This window comes from Astatotilapia calliptera, chromosome 13, assembly GCF_900246225.1.
Source record: "Astatotilapia calliptera chromosome 13, fAstCal1.2, whole genome shotgun sequence".
NCBI lineage: Eukaryota > Metazoa > Chordata > Actinopteri > Cichliformes > Cichlidae > Astatotilapia > Astatotilapia calliptera.
Genome location: NC_039314.1, coordinates 31102807 through 31121372, shown reverse-complemented (window position 1 = coordinate 31121372; position 18566 = coordinate 31102807).

Genomic DNA, 18566 nt, shown 5'->3' with positions numbered 1-18566 from the left:
GGACTAATCTCAAATCTCGTGGCGATGGAGCCTTCTCTGTGGCAGGTCCCAGACTTTGGAATAGTTTTCCTCTAAATGTTAGATCTGCACAAACACTTGATCACTTTAAATCACTACTAAAGACACATTTTTATGCCCTGGCTTTTAACACACTATGACCCAAGCATTTTGGTCTCATTTAATAGTCTTAGTTATTGTTTTAATTCTTTTATTGTCCTATCATTGTTTTATATTGTTATTAATGTTTTACATGGAAGTTTGTTTTCTTCAAGCTGATGGCCAACAAATTCTAATTCCTAAAACGATTTTTTTCTACTAACTATAAGAGCAGAATCATCCACATAAAGAAAACAATCAGCAGAAACAGCCTGAGACATGTCATTGACATAGATAAAATGATAAAAATGGTAAATGGCCTGTATTTGTATAGCGCTTTACTAGTCCCTAAGGACCCCAAAGCACTTTACACTACATCCAGTCATCCACCCATTCACACACTGGTGATGGCAGCTACATTGTAACCACAGCTGCCCTGGGGCGCACTGACAGAGGCGAGGCTGCCGGACACTGGCGCCACCGGGCCCTCTGACCACCACCAGTAGGCAACGGGTGAAGTGTCTTGCCCAAGGACACAACGCCTGTCGGAGCCGGGGCTTGAACCGGCAGCCTTCTGATTACAAGACAAACTGCCAACTCTTGAGCCACGATCGCCCAAAGTAAAGGACCTACAGTAGAACTATGTGGTATACCACAAGTAACATGAGTAGTGAGTGCGAGTGCATAGTGAGAGTAAAGGGTGCCTTCTGGACCTAGCAGCAGGCTCAACCAGATAGATAGAAAGTACACAGCATCATGTTGGTCCTCCAGTCCAGTCTGTCATTCAGATGAAACGTCAAGTACCTGTCAAGGTTCAAGGTTCAAGGTTCTTTATTATTTGTCACACACATGCATAGTTGAACAAGTATAACACACAGTGAAATGTAGCCTGACACGCTCCTCGACATGTGCAAAAATTGGGGGGGGTGTAGAGGAAGAACTTTTTTTTTATATATATATATATATAAAAAACACCCAGCACGTCCCTGCGGGCGGTTTATCCTTCAAGCTCGGGTCCTCTACCAGAGGCCTGGGAGCTTGAGGGTCCTGCGCAGTATCTTAGCTGTTCCCAGGACTGCGCTCTTCTGGACAGAGATCTCCGATGTTGTTCCCGGGATCTGCTGGAGCCACTCGCCTAGCTTGGGAGTCACCGCACCTAGTGCTCCGATTACCACGGGGACCACCATTACCTTCACCCTCCACATCCTCTCGAGCTCTTCTCTGAGCCCTTGGTATTTCTCCAGCTTCTCGTGTTCCTTCTTCCTGATATTGCTGTCATTCGGAACCGCTACATCGATCACTACGGCCGTCTTCTTCTGTTTGTCTACCACCACTATGTCCGGTTGGTTAGCCACCACCATTTTGTCCGTCTGTATCTGGAAGTCCCACAGGATCTTAGCTCGGTCATTCTTCACCACCCTTGGGGGCATCTCCCATTTTGACCTCGGGACTTCCAGGTTATACTCGGCACAGATGTTCCTGTACACTATGCCGGCCACTTGGTTATGGCGTTCCATGTATGCCTTGCCTGCTAGCATCTTGCACCCTGCTGTTATGTGCTGGATTGTCTCTGGGGCATCTTTACACAGCCTGCACCTGGGGTCTTGCCTGGTGTGATAGACCCCAGCCTCTATGGATCTTGTACTCAGAGCTTGTTCTTGTGCTGCCATGATTAGTGCCTCTGTGCTGTCTTTCAGTCCAGCTTTGTCCAGCCACTGGTAGGATTTCTGGATATCAGCCACCTCCTCTATCTGCCGGTGGTACATACCGTGCAGGGGCCTGTCCTTCCATGATGGTTCCTCGTTTCCCTCCTCTTTCTTGGGTTTCTGCTGCCTGAGGTATTCACTGAGCACTCGGTCAGTTGGGGCCATCTTCCCAATGTATTCTTGGATGTTCGTTGTCTCATCCTGGACTGTGGTGCTCTATATATATATATATATATATAGAGCTGGATAGCGTAGTGGTTTGACTACACGCCTTTGGAACCCAGGATCGCAAGTTCGATTCCTGCCTGGGGCGTCTGTATCCAGTAAGGGTCCTAAAGCTAGACCCCCTATGCAAAGCGAGCCTACCGCAGACATGAGCGAGACAGATAAATATGAAGCCATGCCGGCTCGGACGTCGCCCGGATCAACAAGGTCCGCGTCAGGTGTTGAGGAACCAGGGCACCCTGACGAAAAGTGGGCTACTGGAACAAGAAGGCATCGGTGGGCAAGAGACGAAAACAGGGCGTTGTTGGAATGCTACTACGCAAGTAATCCCGGCAGAAGGGGCTACATGAATAGGATGACGGACCTATGGATTCTTCGATACCCAACATCCACAATGACGGCGAAACAACTAGTAGCTCAGTGTTCCAACATTCGAAAGAAGGGACTGCTCTCACAGCTAGAGATTGACGAGGTACAACACAAATGCTACGGCAAGGAGGAGTCAGGACGCCAGGTCAGGGGGGAGATATCATCACCCCCACCCGAGATTGGGTACATAGCCCCAAGTGCGATAGGAGAAGGATCGTTGAGTGCGAGAGGAACTGACCTGAAAAATAGGATAATGGCCAAGCTTGAAACCTGGATCCCCCGTAGCCGGTTACCGAGATTACGTGAAGTACCCTCAGAAGGTCTGCTAGATGATGTTAATGCAGCACTACGGACAATACCTACAACCACGATTACTGACACTAACAAGCTGATCTACAATACGGCAGCAGTGATCAGTGAGATGCTTGGCTACAAGTTGAACAGCCACAAGGGGCAGTACCCTCCATGGAGAAGGAGGCTAGAGGGCAAGATCAAAGTAGCACGGAGGGAGGTTAGCCAACTAACGGAGTTGCAGAAAGGTGCGACAAAGAAGGTGCATAAGAAATACAGCAAGCTGTCCATACCTGAGGCCTTGGAAACTGCCAAGCAAAGACTCACAGCCTTGGCCAGCCGCTTGAGGAGGTACACCAGAGAGATAGAAGGCAGGAGAATAAACCAGCTGTTCTCCACAGAACCAGCAAAGGTGTACTCTCAGTGGCAAGGGAACAATAATAAGAGAACAGCACCACCAAGGCTGGAGACGGAGCAATACTGGAAGAGCATATGGGAGAAGGACGCAACCCATAACGGCAATGCTCAGTGGCTAGTGGATCTGAGGGCAGACCACAGCGACCTCCCTGAACAGGGTCCAGTAACCATCACAGTGGCAGATATCCAAGAAAGTGTCTCCAGTATGAAGAGTTGGACAGCACCAGGGCCCGACATGGTTCATGCCTACTGGCTGAAGAAGCTGACTGCACTCCACGAGCGTCTGGCAGCACAAATGAACCAGCTGCTAGTTAACGAGAGACACCCGGAATGGCTAACCGAAGGTCGGACGGTCCTGATCCCCAAGGACACCAAGAAGGGACCGGTCCCCTCCAACTACCGACCAATAACCTGCCTCAGTACTACATGGAAGCTCCTGTCAGGCATCATATCGGCTAAGATGAACAGGCACATGGGTCAATACATGAGTGGGACACAGAAAGGAATTGGCAAGAATACCAGAGGCGCAAAACACCAGCTACTGGTAGACAGAACAGTCAGCCGAGACTGCAAGACCAGACTGACCAACCTGTGCACTGCCTGGATTGATTACAAGAAGGCCTATAATTCAATGCCCCACAGCTGGATACTGGAATGCCTAGAATTGTACAAGATCAATGGGACCCTAAGAGCCTTCATCAGGAACTCAATGGGGATGTGGCGTACAACACTAGAGGCCAACTCCAAGCCCATAGCACAAGTCACCATCAAGTGCGGGATCTACCAAGGAGATGCTCTGTCCCCACTGCTGTTCTGCATAGGCCTGAACCCCCTCAGTGAGATCACTGACAAGACTGGCTACGGATACCGACTACAGAACGGAGCAGTTGTCAGCCACCTCCTGTACATGGATGACATCAAGCTGTATGCCAAGAGTGAACGAGACATCGATGCACTGATCCACACTACCAGGCTATACAGCAATGACATTGGAATGTCGTTCGGACTGGAGAAGTGTAGTCGGATGGTAACAAAGAGAGGGAAGGTAGTCAGAACTGAGGGGATTGAACTACCAGAAGGCAACATTGCAGACATAGAGGACAGTTTCAAGTACCTGGGGATCCCGCAGGCAAATGGGAACCATGAAGAGGCCGCTAGAAAGGCTGCAACCACCAAGTACCTGCAGAGGGTCAGGCAAGTCCTGAGGAGTCAGCTGAATGGTAAGAACAAGATCCGGGCCATCAACACGTACGCCCTGCCCGTGATCAGGTACCCTGCTGGGGTAATAGGCTGGCCAAAGGAGGAGATAGAAGCCACTGACATAAAGACAAGAAAGCTCCTTACCATGCATGGAGGGTTTCACCCCAAGTCCAGCACCCTGAGGCTGTACGCTAAGCGGAAGGAAGGGGGCCGGGGACTGGTGAGTGTCAGCACCACAGTCCAGGATGAGACAACGAACATCCAAGAATACATTGGGAAAATGGCCCCAACTGACCGAGTGCTCAGTGAAGACCTCAGGCAGCAGAAACCCAAGAAAGAGGAGGGAGACGAGGAACCATCATGGAAGGACAGGCCCCTGCACGGTATGTACCACCGGCAGATAGAGGAGGTGGCTGATATCCAGAAATCCTACCAGTGGCTGGACAAAGCTGGACTGAAAGACAGCACAGAGGCACTAATCATGGCAGCACAAGAACAAGCTCTGAGTACAAGATCCATAGAGGCTGGGGTCTATCACACCAGGCAAGACCCCAGGTGCAGGCTGTGTAAAGATGCCCCAGAGACAATCCAGCACATAACAGCAGGGTGCAAGATGCTAGCAGGCAAGGCATACATGGAACGCCATAACCAAGTGGCCGGCATAGTGTACAGGAACATCTGTGCCGAGTATAACCTGGAAGTCCCGAGGTCAAAATGGGAGATGCCCCCAAGGGTGGTGGAGAATGACCGAGCTAAGATCATGTGGGACTTCCAGATACAGACGGACAAAATGGTGGTGGCTAACCAACCGGACATAGTGGTGGTAGACAAACAGAAGAAGACGGCCGTAGTGATCGATGTAGCGGTTCCGAATGACAGCAATATCAGGAAGAAGGAACACGAGAAGCTGGAGAAATACCAAGGGCTCAGAGAAGAGCTCGAGAGGATGTGGAGGGTGAAGGTAATGGTGGTCCCCGTGGTAATCGGAGCACTAGGTGCGGTGACTCCCAAGCTAGGTGAGTGGCTCCAGCAGATCCCGGGAACAACATCGGAGATCTCTGTCCAGAAGAGCGCAGTCCTGGGAACAGCTAAGATACTGCGCAGGACCCTCAAGCTCCCAGGCCTTTGGTAGAGGACCCGAGCTTGAAGGATAAACCGCCCGCAGGGGCGTGCTGGGTGTTTTTTTTTATATATATATGTATATATACACATATAGTATATACACTGGGTGAATGTGCAGTAGTAGCAGATAGCAGGTGAATTCTGTACATTAATATGAATAGATATCTGACTATTTTACAGGATAGACAATATAAACATATTTAAAATTAAAGGAATTGAAATGTACATTGTGCCTTGGTTTAGTGTCTGGAAGAGTCCTGTCTCAGTCAATTATAGATGATGTGAGAGGGCGGGTGTCCATGTTTCCTCCATGAAGGTGACTGACCTAGTTGCAGTTTCTTTCCTCCAGAAATTATCAACCATCTCTTTTGTCTTGCATTACGAAGAAGGTGATTTCTTCTGGACCACAAAGTTCCTTGCCAGCTCCCCATACTTCAATTCCTACCCATCCTTATTACAGCAATCCAGGAGACAGTAGACGTGGTGACGCCTATCCTGAGAAGCTTCTCACTCAGCAGAAGTGGTTGGATGGTAGTAAAGGCACTGGAAAGATTAGAAAAACATGGTTTTCACAATGCCATCATTACCATCAAGGCAAAAGTAAGCACGCTCCAACAGGTAGACCAGGCTGTAATATTATTGCCCATAGTGAAGTCTACACCGCTAATGAGCACAGAGCAACTTACCAAATCGCTCTGTACCCAAACACAGCTTAGAGAAATGGTGCCTCAGTCTCTTTCTTCAGATGAAACTCCCTTTTGTGTCCCTCTCTTTCTGGAGATTACTTTTTTGCTAATGAGAATACATCCAAGTGAGGCAGTGTCGCCGGCTGTCCTCTGGCACCTGAGTGACGGGTGTAAACACAGACGGTGCTACAGTCAGCTTCACAGCAGGAGTGTCTGTCTCCCACTGAAGAGATGCCTAAAAGCTGAAGGCTCTGCCTCCCATTTAAAAGAAACTGGGGCCTTGTTCAAGGCCTTGTATGTGGAGAGAAGGTTTTTAAATTTGATCCTGTATTAACCTGGGAGCTTATGAAGAGAGGCCAGTCTGGAAGAAAGGAAACCTGCTCTCTCTTTCTAGTCCCTGTCAGTACTCTCACTGCAGCATCTTGGTACCTGGTTCGACACCATGTTTCTAAGATGTTTAGGGCTGCAACTGATAAAACCTCCATTTTGTCTAAATTTAGAAGTAAGAAATTAGGTCATCCGGCTCTGGAATGTCTTTAAGACGTTCCTGGAATTTAATTAACTCGTGTTTGTCTGCCTTTATTAAAGCTGGGTATCGTCTGCATAGCAATGAAATTGTGTGATACAGTGGTCCCTCGTTTATCGCAGTAGTTATGTTCTAAAAATAACCTGCGATAGGTGAAATCCACAAAGTAGCCAGCTTTATATTTAACAATTATTATGGATGTTTTAAGGCTGTAAAACCCCTCACTACACACTTTATACACTTTGCTCAGACAGGCATGAACATTTTCACACTTTTCTCTCTTATTTAAACTCTCAAAGTTCAAACCTTCATAGCAAAATAAGTCCAGTATTATAGGGTGAGAAGTTCGGCCATCCGGGAGGGGCTCAGAGTAGAGCAGCTGCTCCTCCACATCGAAAGGAGCCAGCTGAGGTGGTTCGGGCATCTGACAAGGATGCCCCCTGGGTGCCTCCTGGGTGAGGTGTTCCAGGCATGTCCCACTGGGAGGAGGCCCCGGGGCAGACCCAGGACACGCTGGAGAGATTATATCTCTCGGCTGGCCTGGGAACGCCTTGGTGTTCCCCCGGATAAGCTGGAGGAGGTGGCTGGGGAGAGGGAGGTCTGGGCCTCTTTGCTTAGGCTGCTGCCCCCGCGACCCGGCCTCGGATAAAGCGGATGAAGATGGATGGATTATAGGATGAAACCAAAGGCAGCCGCGGTTACCACTGACGGTGTAAAATGTTTCATCTACAGTGTTGTGTTTGTTGGGGAGAAAATTACAGTGCAGCACTCCAGAGTCACACTGCTAGCAAAGATTTATGTAAATTTGACAAGCTGAACGCATTCTGTGCTGTACAGGAGACACAGCATGGAGGAGACTGACAATGGTCTACAGCCAATCAGGACGCAGAACACAATGCGCTGTAAAAAAAGAAAAAAGAAAAGAAAAGAAAAACACGCAAAATTGCACCAAAAAATATCCCTGAAAGGGCAAGGCTGCGAAAGGTGAACCACGTTATAGCGATGGACGATAACCGTCTAATAATGCTACCTAAGGGGAGCAGGTATAATCTGATCCCAGCACAGACCTGTGGAATGACACGATTAAACTCAAGTGTGCAAACAAATTGGAGCCTATTAGATAAATATAATTTAAACCACTTGAAATACTTTTAATACCTTTAGTCTTTTATAATCTCTGTAGTGAAATATTGTGAGCACTGGTATCACTGCACTGAGGTGAACTTTAAGGTGTTAGAAATTAAACTATTACTTATATGTCATGGTTTGGAAAATCTGGACCTAAAATCCAAGCTCTAGCAGAGAGGGACCCTCTGGTCTGCGCTGCCCGAGAACCATGGGTTCCAGTGGAGCAGCACCAGCCAGCAGGAAGGCTAGGAGCTTGGGAAAATACATGCCCCAAAATGTATTTTGTAACATATTCCATTACGTTAATCAGTGAGAGTAATGTATTCTGATTACTCTGGATTATTTAATATATTATCAAGCTTTTTCCAACTACATGAATGTCCTATTGCTGTGTGATTTATTACTATTACTGTAGGTTACTCTCCACACCAACACCAACCAGATGTTAAAATCTTAATATAAATGAGTAACAGTAGGTGGACATTAGGTAAGGCTGCACTTTTTGCAGCGATCTCGTGTAGAAACTATTCGACAAAATTGTTGGTACCATTCGGTCAATGAAAGAAAAACTCACAATGGTCACAAAGTAATAATAAATAAAAATTCTATAAATATTTACCAGTGAAAGTCAGACATTGCTTTTCAATCCTGCTTCAAGGGAATTATTTAAAAAAATAAATGCATGAAACAGGCCTGGACAAAAATGATGGTACCCCTAGAAAATACTGAAAATAATGTGACCAAAGTCAAAGGAGCTTGCAAAGAAAAGCGTCTGGACTTCTTTAAGTTACTTGAAGACGTTTCACCTCTCATCCGAGAAGCTTCTTCAGTTCTAAGGTCAAATGGTGGAGAGTCCCAGATATAAACCTAGTGGGAGTTTCCCCCCACAGAGGGACAAAAGGACCCCCTGATGATCCTCTAATCGCCTGAGCCAAGGTGGGAAACTGGGCGTGGGTCCCAATCAGCCAGAGTTTCGGGTGAGCTCATTGTGAAACCTGGCCCCACCTTATCATGTGATGTCCTGAGGTCAGATGGCCCAGGATGTGAGTGGGCGTTAAGGCGTCTGGGAAGGGATCTCAAAACTGGATTATAGATGGCAGAGAGTTGGTGTCGTAAACCCCGCCTCTGTTCAAAGATGGTCGCTCACAGTGGACATAGATGCTTCTTTCACTCCTCTTTCAAACCATCTGTCCTCTCTGTCCAAAATGTGAACATTGGCATCCTCGAAAGAGTGTCCTTTATCCTTAAGATGCAGATGGACTGCTGAGTCTTGTCCTGTGGAGGTGGCTCTTCTGTGTTGTGCCATGCGCTTGTGAAGTGGCTGTTTGGTCTCTCCAATGTAGAGGTCTGGGCATTCCTCGCTGCACTGTACAGCAAACACCACATTGTTAAGTCTGTGTTTTGGCGTTTTGTCTTTCGGGTGAACCATATTTTGTCTGAGCGTGTTGCTGGGTCTGAAATACACCGGGATGTTGTGCTTTCTACGATGACCTGGATGACTGAGAACCTTCACAGACAATGTGACCAAAGGGACGCGTTAATCCAAGGTGTGTCCACTAATCAGCATCACAGGTGTCTACAATCTTGTAATCAGTCAGTGGGCCTATATATCCGGTTGTTCAGTCTGACGTCACTAGCCGTGTCTGGGTCTAAACTCCGCTGCAGGTCCATATATCAAACGATCACTGTGGCATTACTGAGAGTTGAAAAACTGTCTAAATTCTTTCATCTTTAATAAAAATGATCAGCGTTCTGCTCTACCAGGTGTAACAATTGAGTTTAACATCCAGGCATCCATGAAAACGGAATTTATGACATTTAACGGAGTTAGAAGTTAGCAAGGAGTTAGCTCGCTAGCTTCTATCTAAATACAATATAGCATGTCCTGACTGCGGGGTTTTGGAAACAAATTAAAACGTACAGCTCTGCTATCACTTCCAACATAAATGAAGACAGAAAACTAAACAGCAGTGACGTTTGTAGGGTTACTGAAGTTTGGCTAGCTGGTATATAATGATGTGCTACGTAGGGTTGCCAACCGTCCCTTAAAAAACGGAATCGTCCCGTATTTAGAAACAAAAGTACACGTCCCGTATTGAGCTAATAAGGGACGCACTTTGTCCCGTAATACAGTGAGAATCAAAAGTAGTCTATAAATGTTAATGGTATTAACGCTTTGTTTGAAAACATAATTCCCAGCCCCTCTCCTGCTTTGTGACCAATGAGCTGACAGCACACTTATGACAATTCAGATTACCGCTCATCTCATTGGTCGAGGAAAGGTCGCTTGCGGAGAAAATACCGGAAGACAACAGATGACCACAACAAGAAGCATGGCCAACAGGGAAACAAACGCCGTCACTGCGGTGCAAGTCTCGGACGACAGTACACCTAAAGCTGGGCAGACACTGTGCGATTTTTTCAGTCGCGTTATTCAGCTCCTGCTCAAACTGCACGATTGACTCGCAGGGGTTAGAAGTTCATAGGTCACGATGTAGGTCTCACACTATACCGCCCGATGCTCTGATGCGACCTGAGTGCTCACACTGTGCCTCCATAACATGAAGGTTATAACAGAAAATCTGTCGCTCTCTCTCTGTCTTTCACTCACACAGACACACCACCACCATCAACTTTGCTAAATTGCTAATGAAAAACATTGATCAGGCAGCTGTGAATGAGCAGCAGTGTAAATCCAACTATTTTCACGGTTGTTGTGGTCGTGATAATTTTGTGATGCCACATCGAAAAGGCTCGGATGAGCTTTCCAAAGTTCTACAAGTTGTGCCTCCATCGCTTGTGTCCAGATCACACGCTGCACAGCCGTGCTGCGCCGTCTTTTTCACCGACGTTTACGTGTTTGCGCATGAGCAGTGTGAGCGGCTGTGGTGACACCCTCACGAGCGATTGATGATCGGGAGCTGCTCGAGGTGTTAATCGCTTCTCGTTACCCCACGTATACTACACGACGCACGATGAAGGCCAAAATCGGGCCGATCACCAAATCAGTCGCACGACTCAAAAATCGTCTCAAAATGGACCAAAGATCGCACAGTGTGAGCCCAGCATTAGAGCAGCAATGTTTGTTCGCTCAGAGAAAGAAAAAAAGGCTGCAAAAGCACAGGGAGGAATGGGAAAAGGGAAACACCTGGCTGGAAAAGGTCACCATAACACCTATAAAGTGCACTGCACTGTGTGCCGGTGCACTTTTTCCATAGGCATGCTTCTAATGGTGGGCACATGAAGAACATGAGGGGCGTGAAAGCTCGGGGAACCCTTAACCAATTTCTTGTCCACCAGGCCACGGCAGAAGCAGATATGGTATGTAAACACTGGTTTGTTGTTTAAACCCTCTGGTTAAGGTTAATATGGGCATGTGCAGTGAATATCAGCGCTATGTGGCCAGAAGTGTGATAATATAACTTATTTTGTGTAATAAACAACTGCAAGGATAGATGATTACAACAAATAGATGACTAATACATAAAAGTAATACATAGATGAATAATGATGATGAGTTATGATGCGTAATCATGGGAACAAGCGGGTTTACAAACAGGAGCAGCTGATTAGCATTAGAAAAGCTGAAATAATACCTCAGCTGAAGCCAATTGTACTAAATGCACTAAATGTGCACTGTTACAAGAATATTTTTCGTTCTATTGCTTTCTATTAATTTATATAATTTTAAGTTAAGCAGGACAGAGTTCTTTTAAAGAAAGATTTACTTATATTCTCAAAAGTTAAGCATGACAGGCTTCTGTTTAAGAAAGAGACCTGTTTTACTGTGTTAATGTTGTCATTTTGAGCTAAAAATAAATGGCTAAATGATCATTTGTTTCCCATATGGTCATATCACAAAGAATATGCATCTGCTTAAATCAAATTCAAGTCAAATGGTTAAAAAATAATTTCACACACACAAAAAAGAGCTACCACAATGGGAAGGGTGAAGACAACTGGGTTGCCCGGCCCTGGCCACGAGGTGTCCCTTATTTATTTTTCAGGGAGTTGGCAACCCTAGTGCTACGTGACCGCTAGCGACACAGCTATGTTAGCATAATATAAACAAGCTAACTTTTTTTCCACTGGATAAAAGTTAACGTGAGTGTTCTCGGTGGTCAGGAACAAATGTAATCGCATGGCAGGATGCTGTAAAAGGACCAAACTTCAGCCAGGAGAACAACTGAGATAATCCATCCACAATACGAGGTTAGTCATTCATATACTGCTGCATGGGCTGGGCTGTAGTTACATCCTAAGGTTTTAAAAACTGAGCTTAAATAAATGATTAGCGGTAATAAAAGCCGAGGGAGGTCAACAGTGATCGCTGATTGTTTTAGGAGCTTTTTGAGATCAAATAGAAGAAAATACATAACATTAAACATGTTAACAACACAAATGCCATATTAAACGCAGACTACTTTAGACCCGGAAGTAGGATTCGTCGCGTCATCACTGAACAACCGGATAGGGCTCCAGGTAGTCACTGTGTTGTTTGGTGACATGGTGTGTACCACACTCAACATGGAGCAGAGAAAGCATCAGTGTCAGATCGCACCATCCGTCGTTGTTTGTACTACATGGCAGACGACCGAGGAGGACACCATTGTTGAAAAGAAATCATAAAAAAGCCAGACTGGAATATGCCAAACTACATGTTGACAAGCCACAAAGCTTCTGGGAGAATGTCCCGTGGACAGATGAGACCAGAATTGAACTTTTTGCCAAAGCACATCAGCTGTTCACAGACAGACAAATGAAGCCTATCAAGAAAAGAACACTGTCCCTACTGTGAAACATGGAGGAGGCTCGGCTATGTTCTGGGGCTGCTTTGCTGCATCTGGCACTGGGTGTCTTGAATCTGTGAGGGGTACAAGGAAATCTCAAGACTATCAAGGTATTCTAGAGAGAAATGTGCAGGCCAGTGTCAGATAGCTTGGTCTCAGTCGCAGGTCAGGGGTCTTACAACAGGACAATGACCCAAAACACACAGAAACACCCAAGAATGGCTAAGAGGGAAACATTGAACTATTTTAAAGTGGCCTTCCATGAGCGCTGACCTCAATCCTATTGAGCATCTGTGAAAGGAGCGGAAACATGCCGTCTGGAAAAGGTGGTCTTCAAACCGGAAACAACTGGAGCAGTTTGCTCATGAGGAGTGGACCAAAATACCTGCTGAGGTGCAGAAGTCTCATTGACGGTTACAGGAATCGTTTGATTGCAGTGATTGCCTTAAAAAGGTTGTGCAACAAAATATTAAGTTGTGGGTACCATCACTTTTGTCCAGGCCTGTTTCATTCATTTTTTTTTTTAAATAATTGAAGCATGGTTGAAAAGCAATGTCTGACTTTCATTGGTAAACATTCATCGAATTTGTATTTATTTATACTTTTGTCAGATTAACGTTATTTCTGTGAGCATTATGCGTTTTTCTTTCAGTGACTGAAGGGTACCAAGAATTTTGTCCAGGCCTGTATTCTGTTACTCCCCAGCACTGGTAGGGCATCATTTACAATATCTCTGGTTCAGGCGATGTGGGATCACATGACGGAGTGATGACCTCTCGCTCTGCTGGACCGGTGACTGCTGGCTCGGGTGGAGCGGGGGCTGCACAGGGTACAAGGTTGTCTCTGGTTGCTCTAGCTGTGGCTCTGGGTCAGTCTGAGCGAGGAGCAGGCTAACTGCGGCTGCTGTAACAAGGCTTGGACATGGGCTTGCTGCTGCTCCTGTGAAATTATAGTCCATCACTTGACCTCCTTGGCTAATTTTAGGCCAATCTTCAATCTTCCTCTTATCTCAGAAGCTTTTGAAAGAGTAGTTGTAAAACAGCTGACTGACAGGGATGGTTCATTTGAAGAGTTTCAGTCAGGTTTCAGAGCTCATCACAGCACAGAAACAGCTTTAGTGAAGGTTACAAATGATCTTCTTATGGCCTATGACAGTGGACTCATCTCTGTGCTTGTCCTGCTAGACCTCAGTGCAGCGTTCGATACTGTCGACCATAATATCCTATTAGAGCGATTAGAACATGCTGTAGGTATTACAGGTACTGTGCTGCAGTGGTTTGTATCATATCTATCTAATAGACTCCAGTTTGTGCATGTAAATGGAGAGTCCTCTTCACACACTGAGGTTAATTATGGAGTTCCACAGGGTTCAGTGCTAGGACCAATTCTGTTTACATTATACATGCTTCCCTTAGGCAGCATCATTAGAAGACATAGCATACATTTACACTGCTATGCAGATGACACCCAGCTCTATCTGTCCATGAAGCCAGATAACACACACCAATGAGTTAAACTGCAGGAATGTCTTAAAGACATAAAGACCTGGATGGCCGCTAACTTTCTGCTTCTTAATTCAGATCAAACTGAGGTTATTGTACTCGGCCCTGAAAATCTTAGAAATATGGTATCTAACCAGATTCTTACTCTGGATGGCATTACCTTGGCCTCCAGTAACGCTGTGAATTGTTTGTTACCAGGGTATGTCATTCATTGTGCATATTAAAGAAACATGTAGGACTTCCATTTGCACATTATCTTTGAAATAAGAAAAACCAGTCTACAGCAAGAATTTCTCCGCTGTGGGATCAATAAAGTCTTATCTTATCTTATGTCGTATCTTAGGCTACGTTCACTCTGCAGGTCTTAATGCTCAATTCAGATTTTTTGATTTTTTTGTCTGCTTGTTCACACCACAAATAAAATGCGACAGCAAACGCGCTCTAGTGTGAACGCTCAAAGCGCCCGCATGCGCAAAATAAGACGTCACACACAACGCGCTCTGTTTAGACCCAGAGCAACAGTATGTTTGACTGATGGCCTTAATATAAAGACTTCAGACTTCGAAGGATAGCTGCAGATTTCTGCAGATTATACAGTACAAAGAAAATGTTCACGTTTCTCCAGCGTTGTCTTCCCAACAGTTTCACCGGATGTCCAGGAAGTGTTCGTGATGTCTTCTCCGGCGCTGATAATTAGCGTCTGTCTTGTGTCAGTGACGTAAAAGACGGATTTAATGCGACATGACCATCAAACAGCAGCCGCTTTCTGAAACATCAGATATGTATCTGATTCAGCACCACATACGACGGTGACCCCGGTCGGATTTGAAGATATGGGATTTGTGCCGTTCACACTGTCACACCATGATGGGATAGATGGGTCGCAGAGGGTCAGAAAAATCGGATTTGATGCGCTTTCGCCTGCAGAGTGAACGTAGCCATAGAGTGATGCCTGAAAAGTGCATTTATTCCTTCTAGGCTCTACAGCTGCAATTCATTATTAGCAGGCTGCCCTAACAACGACCTAAAAATGACCTAAAAAGCCTTCTGTTGATTATAGCGAGAGTACTGATAGCATATCTCTCCCATATTGGCTGCTCCTGTTAAATCAAGAATTTACATCCTTCTCCTCACACACAAGCTCTTCAATAATAATGCGCAAGCCTGTCTTAAAGACCCCATAGTACCATATTGCACTAATAGAGCACTTCACTCTCAGAATGCTGGCTTACTCGACTTTTTCAGGCCCCTCTTCTGTGGAATCAGCTCCCAGCTTGGATTCAGGAGACATTGGGAGACATACAGCCTCTCTGCTTTCAACACTGAGTTTGAAACTTTCTTTTTGTCTAAAGCATATAGTCAGGACTGGATCAGGTGACCCGAGTCCTTCCATAGTTATGCTGCAATAGGCCTAGTCTCTGCTGGGGCTTTCCATGATGCATGTTTTTTCTCCACTCAGCTTTTTAACAACAACAAATGCATTTAATCATTAGTTATTATTAATCTCTCTACACAGTGTGTTTTTGTCCTGTATCCTCCCCTCACCCCCAGCTGGCGGCTCAGGGAGTTTTTCCTTCCCACGGTTGCCAAGTGTTGGTTCCTAGGGGGTCATGTGATTGCTGGGATTTTCTGTTATTGTAGGCTCTAAAGCAGCGGTCCCGAACCCCCAGGCCTCGGACCGGTACCGGTCCGTGAGTCGTTTGGTACCGGGCCGCGAGAGTTGAGGCTCAGGTGTGAAATGTTTAGTTTTCAGGGTTTTTATCGGTTTTCAGCGTTATTTTGTTATCGATTTTATCGTTAACTCGGTTTTCCTGGGTCTTTCCACGTGTGTTATGAATAAATCTTCTTTTTTTCGGTACCGGTACTGGTTTTATTTTGTTGTATTTATCCGCGACACCTTAAAGGCCGGTCAGTGAAAATATTGTTGGGCATAAACCGGTCCGTGGTGCAAAAAAGGTTGGGGACCGCTGCTCTAAAGCACCTCCAGGCAATTTTGTGCTTTGGTTCTATGACATTAAAAGTGAATGGAATTGAAATAAATTGAAAAAACTGAAGAAGTGCAACTTAATCACAGCGCTCAACTTGACGTTACGTAGATTGAAGTGGTTTGGCAAGACGCCACATGAACATATCCAGACTCAGGAAACCCCTGCTCTGAGTTTAACGAGGGATCGTTTTACCTGTCCTGTAACACAGATGCTGGAGCAAGGCCAGCATGGTGGCCATCAGAAGATCATGTTTCACCTTCACTGCTGCTGTTTCTATACCGTGATGAATTCTGAATGAGCCATTCCTCTCCAGATGATCAGTTAGACAGCTGGGTCCAAGGCTGGCGTTTTAAATATTGTTTTATTTACTGCCACCTAAAGGCTTGTGGTGCGTACCCCTCAATAACAGAGATAGATTGATCATATTTAAAATCAAAGCATTAATTAATGGTAGGATTTCTTTGGACTTCAGGGGCGATCGTGGCTCAAGAGTTGGACGTTCGTCTTGTAATTGGAAGGTTGCCGGTTCGAGCCCCGGCTCGGACAGTCTCGGTCATTGTGTCCTTGGGCGAGACACTTCACCCTTTGCCTACTGGTGGTGGTCAGAGGGCCCGGTGGCGCCAGTGTCCGGCAGCCTCGCCTCTGTCAGTGCGCCCCAGGGTGGCTGTGGCTACAATGTAGCTGCCATCACCAGTGTGTGAATGGGTGGATGACTGGATATGTAAAGCGCGATACAAATACAGACCATTTACCGTTTGAGTGATTATGTTGAAATGTGCTTCAGACATGCAGATGGTTGGGAGGAAGTATTAATTGAGGTTAACTGAGGAACATCAATCAGAGAGAAAAAACGTCTAAATAAATATGAATAGTTTTAAAGTTGTACTTAATGATACGTCTGTGGGACAGGTAGGAATAATTTAAAATTTTATTTGTAAAGAAATTCAAGGAGTCATTACGAGTTAATGTTATAGAAATATTTGGCTAGTGCTCTGACTCTTCGCCAGCCTGAAAAGCAACCGGGGGCTGTTGTTTTTGTCTTCAGTGAGTGATGAATAGTGGGACGTACTAGCTTAACCGAGGGCGAAATACAGATACTGAATACTGGACAGAATGTAGGCTTTCTGTCATCTCCTAAGACCTGAGTTTAAAGACAGGACGATGTAATGAGAGAAAATATGTTGGTGGTCTGCACATGAAAAACACAGATACCCCTTCAACAACCCAGCACACTTACAAAAACCTCCCCGACCTTCTTCTAATTGGACTAAGGGTGAAGGGAGAGAATGGATGGGGGCCTCCAGAATGGGGTTGAGAGGCATAGGAGGCATAAATGTAACCTTTATTTTTTCCTCTGGAGAGATTCCCAAGACACAGTGGGAAGGATTGGTTTCTTTGGCTCTGCGAACAAAAAGCCTCAGTTTTACATGTCTGGTGTTATTGTTCTGCAGAAACAAGCAGGGCTGAACTCAGAAGAGAACAAACAAACTAAGAGTTCTCAGAGTCGTCTGACAAACCGCCACTGTGTGCTGCTATGTTAACGTTAAATTATAAAACACGACCGTTATATTATTATGAGTCTTCATTGCTATCGACAGTTGTCGAGGTTCAAGACGTTTTAGCCGTGTTTTCACTAACAGAGAGCGAGACCAATGATTACAAGAGGTCTTTGGAAGTTTTCCTTTTATTTCTAATATTCATTTATGCAAATGTGTTAAATGACTAAAAACACGATTCTATGCAAATTTTGTTTTCTTCAAATTTACTGAAAATAACTTGAAATTAGACTGAGAGAAACTTTTAGGAGGAGTTTGTTAAAGTGTGTTTGGAGGACTGGGTGAACGCTGCAGCTCTCCCGTCCAGCCGACTCATTAGTTGGTGGAGCAGGTGAAAAACAGGATACTGGCTGCTAGCCCTAAAGGTTATTGTTTCGAGTTCACAGGAAAACAAAAGGGCGAACCAGATGTGGAAACGAACGCTCTAGTCAACTGTTTCCTTTTGTTGTGTAGATTTTAGTCAGAAAATACAGAAACTCACATTTGTGAAAAGTGAAACGAATGTCTGAACTGAACTGGCACCATTATCCCGGAGAGAACCCACAGGGAGAACGTAGGAGCCGGGGCAGCATGGTGGGACGGTGGTTAGCACTGCTGCCTCGCAGCAAGAAGATCCTGCCTCCGCCGTCTGCTCCGGCCTTTGTTGATTTCATTGTTTTAGAGTTTGGAAAAAGGAAAAAAGGCAGTTTTTTCTACTGTTTCTGATATCTTTTGTACAAAATTAATAAAACGTTTGCTTATATAAATAGCTGTACAGCCCTAATAAAATTACACTGTCACTGCAACACGTTAGTCCACTGTGTTGCTTCATAGCTTTTGTTCCCTCCAGTCAAATGATTAGTGGGAACAACATCAGCAAGCATCACATCAGGCGCGTGTAGAGGAGGTATGACAGTCATGAGATTTATCATAACTTAATTTATAGCAACATGTATGGAAGAAAAAAAACACACTTGTCTTTGTC